We start from the raw sequence: 10,323 nt of genomic DNA on the forward strand, positions 1-10,323 counted from the left end.
GCCATAAAATAGATTATTTTTCTATTTTGCTTCAAGTCGCTTGGATTAGTTTTGCCTGCATTAAAATTAGTGATAGACTTAGCTGTCAATATTTACAGTTATATCGAATTCCAGTTGCCCAAAACTTCTTAAAAAACGCTTAGAAACTGAAATCTCTGGCCATACAATAGATTATATTTAAAATTTGCTTCAATTCGTTACTCTGTCATACTTTAAGGTTAACGACGATGTAACATGGCCACTCTCTTACTCAAACCAAGTTATTTCAAGTTTGTAAATTATTTTTACACATTGGATGGATAAAACTTATGGATCTTTTTCCAAAAGTCACTGTATGTGAACAGAAAGCCAAAGGAATGGCCAGCACGGGGTTCGAACCCGCAACCTTGGCGTTATTAGCACCACGCTCTAACCGATTGAGCTAACCGCCCACATTTGCACCATATCTACTCTCTTTTAATGAACTTGCTCTAATTTTGAGCCAGCTACTGACCTCTCAAAGCTTGATCTGTCCACAGTGAAAGGTAAAATACGTTGAAAGTTGACTAATTTTTAGAGAGCCCATCAAAAGCATAGGAACCAATCTTAAATGAGAATTGACAAGCTTTTTTTATATTATGAGCAATATGTTGCCACCAACCACTCTAACTTGTCACGTGATGAGCCAGTAAATTACGCCATTGCTTGGATTAGTTTTTGCCTGCATTACAATTAGTGATAGACTTATCTGTCAATATTTACAGTTATATCGAATTCCAGTTGCCCAAAACTTCTTAAAAAACGCTTAGAAACTGAAATCTCTGGCCATACAATAGATTATATTTCTATTTTGCTTCAATTCGTTACATGGTCATACTTTAAGGTTAACGACGATGTAACATGGCCACTCTCTTACTCGAACCAAGTTATTTCAAGCTTGTAAATTAATTTTACACATTGTATGGATAAAACCTACGGATCTTTTTCCAAAAGTCACTGGATGTGAACAGAAAGCCAAAGGAATGGCCAGCACGGGGGTCGAACCCACAACCTTGGCATTATTAGCACCACGCTCTAACCAATTGAGCTAACCGGCCACTTTTGCCCCATATCTACTCTATTTTAATGAACTTGCTCTAATTTTGAGCCAGCGACTGACCTCTCAAAGCTTGATCTGTCCACAGTGAAAGGTAAAATACGTTGTAAGTTGACTAATTCTTAGAGAGCCCATCAAAAGCATAGGAACCAATCTTAAATGAGAATTGACAAGCTTTTTTTATATTATGAGCAATATGTTGCCACCAACCACTCTAACTTGTCACGTGATGAGCCAGTAAATTACGCCATTGCTTGGATTAGTTTTTGCCTGCATTACAATTAGTGATAGACTTAGCTGTCAATATTTACAGTTATATCGAATTCCAGTTGCCCAAAACTTCTTAAAAAACGCTTAGAAACTGAAATCTCGGGCCAAACAATAGATTATATTTCTATTTTGCTTCAATTCGTTACTCTGTCATACTTTAAGGGTAACGACGATGTAACATGGCCACTCTCTTACTCTAATCAAGTTATTTCAAGTTTGTAAATTAATTTTACACATTGGATGGATAAAACCTACGGATCTTTTTCCAAAAGTCACTGGATGTGAACAGAAAGCCAAAGGAATGGCCAGCACGGGGGCCGAACCCGCAACCTTGGCGTTATTAGCACCACGCTCTAACCGATTGAGCTAACCAGCCACTTTTGCCCCATATCTACTCTCTTTTAATGATCTTGCTCTAATTTTGAGCCAGCTACTGACCTCTCAAAGCTTGATCTGTCCACGGTGAAAGGTAAAATACGTTGAAAGTTGACTAATTCTTAGAGAGCCCATCAAAAGCATAGGAACCAATCTTAAATGAGAATTGAAAAGCTTTTTTTATATTATGAGCAATATGTTGCCACCAACCACTCTAACTTGTCACGTGATGAGCCAGTAAATTACGCCATTGCTTGGATTAGTTTTTGCCTGCATTACAATTAGTGATAGACTTAGCTGTCAATATTTACAGTTATATCGAAATCCAGTTGCCCAAAACTTCTTAAAAAACGCTTAGAAACTGAAATCTCTGGCCATACAATAGATTATATTTCTATTTTGCTTCAAGTTGCTTGGATTAGTTTTGCCTGCATTACAATTAGTGATAGACTTAGCTGTCAATATTTACAGTTATATCGAATTCCAGTTGCCCAAAACTTCTTAAAAAACACTTAGAAACTGAAATCTCTGGCCATAAAATAGATTATTTTTCTATTTTGCTTCAAGTCGCTTGGATTAGTTTTGCCTGCATTACAATTAGTGATAGACTTAGCTGTCAATATTTACAGTTATATCGAATTCCAGTTGCCCAAAACTTCTTAAAAAACGCTTAGAAACTGAAATCTCTGGCCATACAATAGATTATATTTAAATTTTGCTTCAATTCGTTACTCTGTCATACTTTAAGGTTAACGACGATGTAACATGGCCACTCTCTTACTCAAACCAAGTTATTTCAAGTTTGTAAATTAATTTTACACATTGGATGGATAAAACCTACGGATCTTTTTCCAAAAGTCACTGGATGTGAACAGAAAGCCAAAGGAATGGCCAGCACGGGGGTCGAACCCGCAACCTTGGCGTTATTAGCACCACGCTCTAACCGATTGAGCTAACCGCCCACATTTGCACCATATCTACTCTCTTTTAATGAACTTGCTCTAATTTTGAGCCAACTACTGACCTCTCAAAGCTTGATCTGTCCACAGAGAAAGGTAAAATACGTTGAAAGTTGACTAATTTTTAGAGAGCCCATCAAAAGCATAGGAACCAATCTTAAATGAGAATTGACAAGCTTTTTTTATATTATGAGCAATATGTTGCCACCAACCACTCTAACTTGTCACGTGATGAGCCAGTAAATTATGCCATTGCTTGGATTAGTTTTTGCCTGCATTACAATTAGTGATAGACTTATCTGTCAATATTTACAGTTATATCGAATTCCAGTTGCCCAAAACTTCTTAAAAAACGCTTAGAAACTGAAATCTCTGGCCATACAATAGATTATATTTCTATTTTGATTCAATTCGTTACTCTGTCATACTTTAAGGTTAACAACGATGTAACATGGCCACTCTCTTACTCTAACCAAGTTATTTCAAGTTTGTAAATTAATTTTACACATTGGATGAATAAAACCTACGGATCTTTTTCCAAAAGTCACTGGATGTGAACAGAAAGCCAAAGGAATGGCCAGCACGGGGGTCGAACCTGCAACCTTGGCTTTATTAGCACCACGCTCCAACCGATTGAGCTAACCGGCCACTTTTACCCAATATCTACTCTCTTTTAATGAACTTGCTCTAATTTTGAGCCAGCTACTGACCTCTCAAAGCTTGATCTGTCCACAGTGAAAGGTAAAATACGTTGAAAGTTGACTAATTCTTAGAGAGCCCATCAAAAGCATAGGAACAAATCTTAAATGAGAATTGACAAGTTTTTTTATATTATGAGCAATATGTTGCCACCAACCACTTTAACTTGTCACGTGATGAGCCAGTAAATTACGCCATTGCTTGGATTAGTTTTTGCCTGCATTACAATTAGTGATAGACTTAGCTGTCAATATTTACAGTTATATCGAATTCCAGTTGCCCAAAACTTCATAAAAACTGCTTAGAAACTGAAATCCTTGGCCATACAATAGATTATATTTCTATTTTGCTTCAATTCGTTACTCTGTCATACTTTAAGGTTAACGACGATGTAACATGGCCACTCTCTTACTCTAACCAAGTTATTTCAAGTTTGTAAATTAATTTTACACATTGGATGGATAAAACCTACGGATCTTTTTCCAAAAGTCACTCGATGTGAACCGATTGAGCTAACCGGCCACTTTTGCCACATATCTACTCTCTTTTAATGAACTTGCTCTAATTTTGAGCCAGCTACTGACCTCTGAAAGCTTGATCTGTCCACAGTGAAAGGTAAAATACGTTGAAAGTTGACTAATTCTTAGAGAGCCCATCAAAAGCATAGGAACCAATCTTAAATGAGAATTGACAAGCTTTTTTTATATTATGAGCAATATGTTGCCACCAACCACTCTAACTTGTCACGTGATGAGCCAGTAAATTACGCCATTGCTTGGATTAGTTTTTGCCTGCATTACAATTAGTGATAGACTTAGCTGTCAATATTTACAGTTATATCGAATTCCAGTTGCCCAAAACTTCTTAAAAAATGCTTAGAAACTGAAATCTCGGGCCAAACAATAGATTATATTTCTATTTTGCTTCAATTCGTTACTCTGTCATACTTTAAGGGTAACGACGATGTAACATGGCCACTCTCTTACTCTAACCAAGTTATTTCAAGTTTGTAAATTAATTTTACACATTGGATGGATAAAACCTACGGATCTTTTTCCAAAAGTCACTGGATGTGAACAGAAAGCCAAAGGAATGGCCAGCACGGGGGCCGAACCCGCAACCTTGGCGTTATTAGCACCACGCTCTAACCGATTGAGCTAACCAGCCACTTTTGCCCCATATCTACTCTCTTTTAATGATCTTGCTCTAATTTTGAGCCAGCTACTGACCTCTCAAAGCTTGATCTGTCCACGGTGAAAGGTAAAATACGTTGAAAGTTGACTAATTCTTAGAGAGCCCATCAAAAGCATAGGAACCAATCTTAAATGAGAATTGACAAGCTTTTTTTATATTATGAGCAATATGTTGCCACCAACCACTCTAACTTGTCACGTGATGAGCCAGTAAATTACGCCATTGCTTGGATTGGTTTTTGCCTGCATTACAATAAGTGATAGACTTAGCTGTCAATATTTACAGTTATATCGAAATCCAGTTGCCCAAAACTTCTTAAAAAACGCTTAGAAACTGAAATCTCTGGCCATACAATAGATTATATTTATATTTTGCTTCAAGTTGCTTGGATTAGTTTTGCCTGCATTACAATTAGTGATAGACTTAGCTGTCAATATTTACAGTTATATCGAATTCCAGTTGCCCAAAACTTCTTAAAAAACACTTAGAAACTGAAATCTCTGGCCATAAAATAGATTATTTTTCTATTTTGCTTCAAGTCGCTTGGATTAGTTTTGCCTGCATTACAATTAGTGATAGACTTATCTGTCAATATTTACAGTTATATCGAATTCCAGTTGCCCAAAACTTCTTAAAAAACGCTTAGAAACTGAAATCTCTGGCCATACAATAGATTATATTTCTATTTTGATTCAATTCGTTACTCTGTCATACTTTAAGGTTAACGACGATGTAACATGGCCACTCTCTTACTCAAACCAAGTTATTTCAAGTTTGTAAATTAATTTTATGATATAACAATGGTCTGCACTCAATTCAAAGAGGATGGCGGTGCACGTGAAAAAAGGGCGATGCCCTAAAGTCATATAATAATAGATTCACTGCACTCAATATGTAAATTTGCAAGAAGGTGAAAAATCATTTATTTTAAACAGGTGATCAAGCAACATCCGACGACGTTTCGACCCACCTGGGTCTTAGTCAAGTCGCTGTATAGTAGGTGACTGAAGGGTGAGGGATGATGTGCACTGAGGCATGGAAGTATATAGAAAAAGTGCCTTGGGGATATATATGTTATGCAGGCGCAGCAGCGCTATTGCTGCGCCTGCATAACATATATATCCCCAAGGCACTTTTTCCATATACTTCCATGCCTCAGTGCACATCATCCCTCACCCTTCAGTCACCTACTATACAGCGACTTGACTAAGACCCAGGTGGGTCGAAACGTCGTCGGATGTTGCTTGATCACCTGTTTAAAATAAATGATTTTTCACCTTCTTGCAAATTTACATATTGAGTGCAGTGAATCTATTATTATATGTAAATTAATTTTACACATTGGATGGATAAAACCTACGGATCTTTTTCCAAAAGTCACTGGATGTGAACAGAAAGCCAAAGGAATGGCCAGCACGGGGGTTGAACCCGCAACCTTGGCGTTATTAGCACCACGCTCTAACCGATTGAGCTAACCGCCCACATTTGCACCATATCTACTCTCTTTTAATGAACTTGCTTTAATTTTGAGCCAGCTACTGACCTCTCAAAGCTTGATCTGTCCACAGTGAAATGTAAAATACGTTGAAAGTTGACTAATTTTTAGAGAGCCCATCAAAAGCATAGGAACCAATCTTAAATGAGAATTGACAAGCTTTTTTTATATTATGAGCAATATGTTGCCACCAACCACTCTAACTTGTCACGTGATGAGCCAGTAAATTACGCCATTGCTTGGATTAGTTTTTGCCTGCATTACAATTAGTGATAGACTTATCTGTCAATATTTACAGTTATATCGAATTCCAGTTGCCCAAAACTTCTTAAAAAACGCTTAGAAACTGAAATCTCTGGCCATACAATAGATTATATTTCTATTTTGATTCAATTCGTTACTCTGTCATACTTTAAGGTTAACAACGATGTAACATGGCCACTCTCTTACTCTAACCAAGTTATTTCAAGTTTGTAAATTAATTTTACACATTGGATGAATAAAACCTACGGATCTTTTTCCAAAAGTCACTGGATGTGAACAGAAAGCCAAAGGAATGGCCAGCACGGGGGTCGAACCCGCAACCTTGGCTTTATTAGCACCACGCTCTAACCGATTGAGCTAACAGGCCACTTTTACCCCATATCTACTCTCTTTTAATGAACTTGCTCTAATTTTGAGCCAGCTACTGACCTCTCAAAGCTTGATCTGTCCACAGTGAAAGGTAAAATACGTTGAAAGTTGACTAATTCTTAGAGAGCCCATCAAAAGCATAGGAACCAATCTTAAATGAGAATTGACAAGTTTTTTTATATTATGAGCAATATGTTGCCACCAACCACTCTAACTTGTCACGTGATGAGCCAGTAAATTACGCCATTGCTTGGATTAGTTTTTGCCTGCATTACAATTAGTGATAGACTTAGCTGTCAATATTTACAGTTATATCGAATTCCAGTTGCCCAAAACTTCATAAAAACTGCTTAGAAACTGAAATCCTTGGCCATACAATAGATTATATTTCTATTTTGCTTCAATTCGTTACTCTGTCATACTTTAAGGTTAACGACGATGTAACATGGCCACTCTCTTACTCTAACCAAGTTATTTCAAGTTTGTAAATTAATTTTACACATTGGATGGATAAAACCTACGGATCTTTTTCCAAAAGTCACTCGATGTGAACCGATTGAGCTAACCAGCCACTTTTGCCCCATATCTACTCTCTTTTAATGATCTTGCTCTAATTTTGAGCCAGCTACTGACCTCTCAAAGCTTGATCTGTCCACGGTGAAAGGTAAAATATGTTGAAAGTTGACTAATTCTTAGAGAGCCCATCAAAAGCATAGGAACCAATCTTAAATGAGAATTGACAAGCTTTTTTTATATTATGAGCAATATGTTGCTACCAACCACTCTAACTTGTCACGTGATGAGCCAGTAAATTACGCCATTGCTTGGATTAGTTTTTGCCTGCATTACAATTAGTGATAGACTTAGCTGTCAATATTTACAGTTATATCGAAATCCAGTTGCCCAAAACTTCTTAAAAAACGCTTAGAAACTGAAATCTCTGGCCATACAATAGATTATATTTCTATTTTGCTTCAAGTTGCTTGGATTAGTTTTGCCTGCATTACAATTAGTGATAGACTTAGCTGTCAATATTTACAGTTATATCGAATTCCAGTTGCCCAAAACTTCTTAAAAAACACTTGGAAACTGAAATCTCTGGCCATAAAATAGATTATTTTTCTATTTTGCTTCAAGTCGCTTGGATTAGTTTTGCCTGCATTACAATTAGTGATAGACTTAGCTGTCAATATTTACAGTTATATCGAATTCCAGTTGCCCAAAACTTCTTAAAAAACGCTTAGAAACTGAAATCTCTGGCCATACAATAGATTATATTTAAATTTTGCTTCAATTCGTTACTCTGTCATACTTTAAGGTTAACGACGATGTAACATGGCCACTCTCTTACTCAAACCAAGTTATTTCAAGTTTGTAAATTAATTTTACACATTGGATGGATAAAACCTACGGATCTTTTTCCAAAAGTCACTGGATGTGAACAGAAAGCCAAAGGAATGGCCAGCACGGGGGTCGAACCCGCAACCTTGGCGTTATTAGCACCACGCTCTAACCGATTGAGCTAACCGCCCACATTTGCACCATATCTACTCTCTTTTAATGATCTTGCTCTAATTTTGAGCCAGCTACTGACCTCTCAAAGCTTGATCTGTCCACGGTGAAAGGTAAAATACGTTGAAAGTTGACTAATTCTTAGAGAGCCCATCAAAAGCATAGGAACCAATCTTAAATGAGAATTGACAAGCTTTTTTTATATTATGAGCAATATGTTGCCACCAACCACTCTAAGTTGTCACGTGATGAGCCAGTAAATTACGCCATTGCTTGGATTAGTTTTTGCCTGCATTACAATAAGTGATAGACTTAGCTGTCAATATTTACAGTTATATCGAAATCCAGTTGCCCAAAACTTCTTAAAAAACGCTTAGAAACTGAAATCTCTGGCCATACAATAGATTGTATTTATATTTTGCTTCAAGTTGCTTGGATTAGTTTTGCCTGCATTACAATTAGTGATAGACTTAGCTGTCAATATTTACAGTTATATCGAATTCCAGTTGCCCAAAACTTCTTAAAAAACACTTAGAAACTGAAATCTCTGGCCATAAAATAGATTATTTTTCTATTTTGCTTCAAGTCGCTTGGATTAGTTTTGCCTGCATTACAATTAGTGATAGACTTATCTGTCAATATTTACAGTTATATCGAATTCCAGTTGCCCAAAACTTCTTAAAAAACGCTTAGAAACTGAAATCTCTGGCCATACAATAGATTATATTTCTATTTTGATTCAATTCGTTACTCTGTCATACTTTAAGGTTAACGACGATGTAACATGGCCACTCTCTTACTCAAACCAAGTTATTTCAAGTTTGTAAATTAATTTTACACATTGGATGGATAAAACCTACGGATCTTTTTCCAAAAGTCACTGGATGTGAACAGAAAGCCAAAGGAATGGCCAGCACGGGGGTCGAACCCGCAACCTTGGCGTTACTAGCACCACGCTCTAACCGATTGAGCTAACCGCCCACATTTGCACCATATCTACTCTCTTTTAATGAACTTGCTCTAATTTTGAGCCAGCTACTGACCTCTCAAAGCTTGATCTGTCCACAGTGAAATGTAAAATACGTTGAAAGTTGACTAATTTTTAGAGAGCCCATCAAAAGCATAGGAACCAATCTTAAATGAGAATTGACAAGCTTTTTTTATATTATGAGCAATATGTTGCCACCAACCACTCTAACTTGTCACGTGATGAGCCAGTAAATTACGCCATTGCTTGGATTAGTTTTTGCCTGCATTACAATTAGTGATAGACTTATCTGTCAATATTTACAGTTATATCGAATTCCAGTTGCCCAAAACTTCTTAAAAAACGCTTAGAAACTGAAATCTCTGGCCATACAATAGATTATATTTCTATTTTGATTCAATTCGTTACTCTGTCATACTTTAAGGTTAACAACGATGTAACATGGCCACTCTCTTACTCTAACCAAGTTATTTCAAGTTTGTAAATTAATTTTACACATTGGATGAATAAAACCTACGGATCTTTTTCCAAAAGTCACTGGATGTGAACAGAAAGCCAAAGGAATGGCCAGCACGGGGGTCGAACTCGCAACCTTGGCTTTATTAGCACCACGCTCTAACCGATTGAGCTAACCGGCCACTTTTACCCCATATCTACTCTCTTTTAATGAACTTGCTCTAATTTTGAGCCAGCTACTGACCTCTCAAAGCTTGATCTGTCCACCGTGAAAGGTAAAATACGTTGAAAGTTGACTAATTCTTAGAGAGCCCATCAAAAGCATAGGAACAAATCTTAAATGAGAATTGACAAGTTGTTTTATATTATGAGCAATATGTTGCCACCAACCACTCTAACTTGTCACGTGATGAGCCAGTAAATTATGCCATTGCTTGGATTAGTTTTTGCCTGCATTACAATTAGTGATAGACTTAGCTGTCAATATTTACAGTTATATCGAATTCCAGTTGCCCAAAACTTCATAAAAACTGCTTAGAAACTGAAATCCTTGGCCATACAATAGATTATATTTCTATTTTGCTTCAATTCGTTACTCTGTCATACTTTAAGGTTAACGACGATGTAACATGGCCACTCTCTTACTCTAACCAAGTTATTTCAAGTT

At 36.8% G+C, this 10,323-nt stretch overlaps 1 non-coding gene across 1 annotated transcript; it reads right to left on the bottom strand.

Annotated features, from left to right (window-relative positions):
* Positions 1 to 357: 357 nt before the first annotated feature.
* Positions 358 to 431, bottom strand: TRNAI-AAU (transfer RNA isoleucine (anticodon AAU)). Its single transcript has one exon. It is a non-coding gene; the product is annotated as a tRNA-Ile (tRNA).
* Positions 432 to 10,323: the final 9,892 nt, after the last annotated feature.

This window comes from Anomaloglossus baeobatrachus, chromosome 4, assembly GCF_048569485.1.
Source record: "Anomaloglossus baeobatrachus isolate aAnoBae1 chromosome 4, aAnoBae1.hap1, whole genome shotgun sequence".
Classification (NCBI taxonomy): Eukaryota; Metazoa; Chordata; class Amphibia; order Anura; family Aromobatidae; genus Anomaloglossus; species Anomaloglossus baeobatrachus.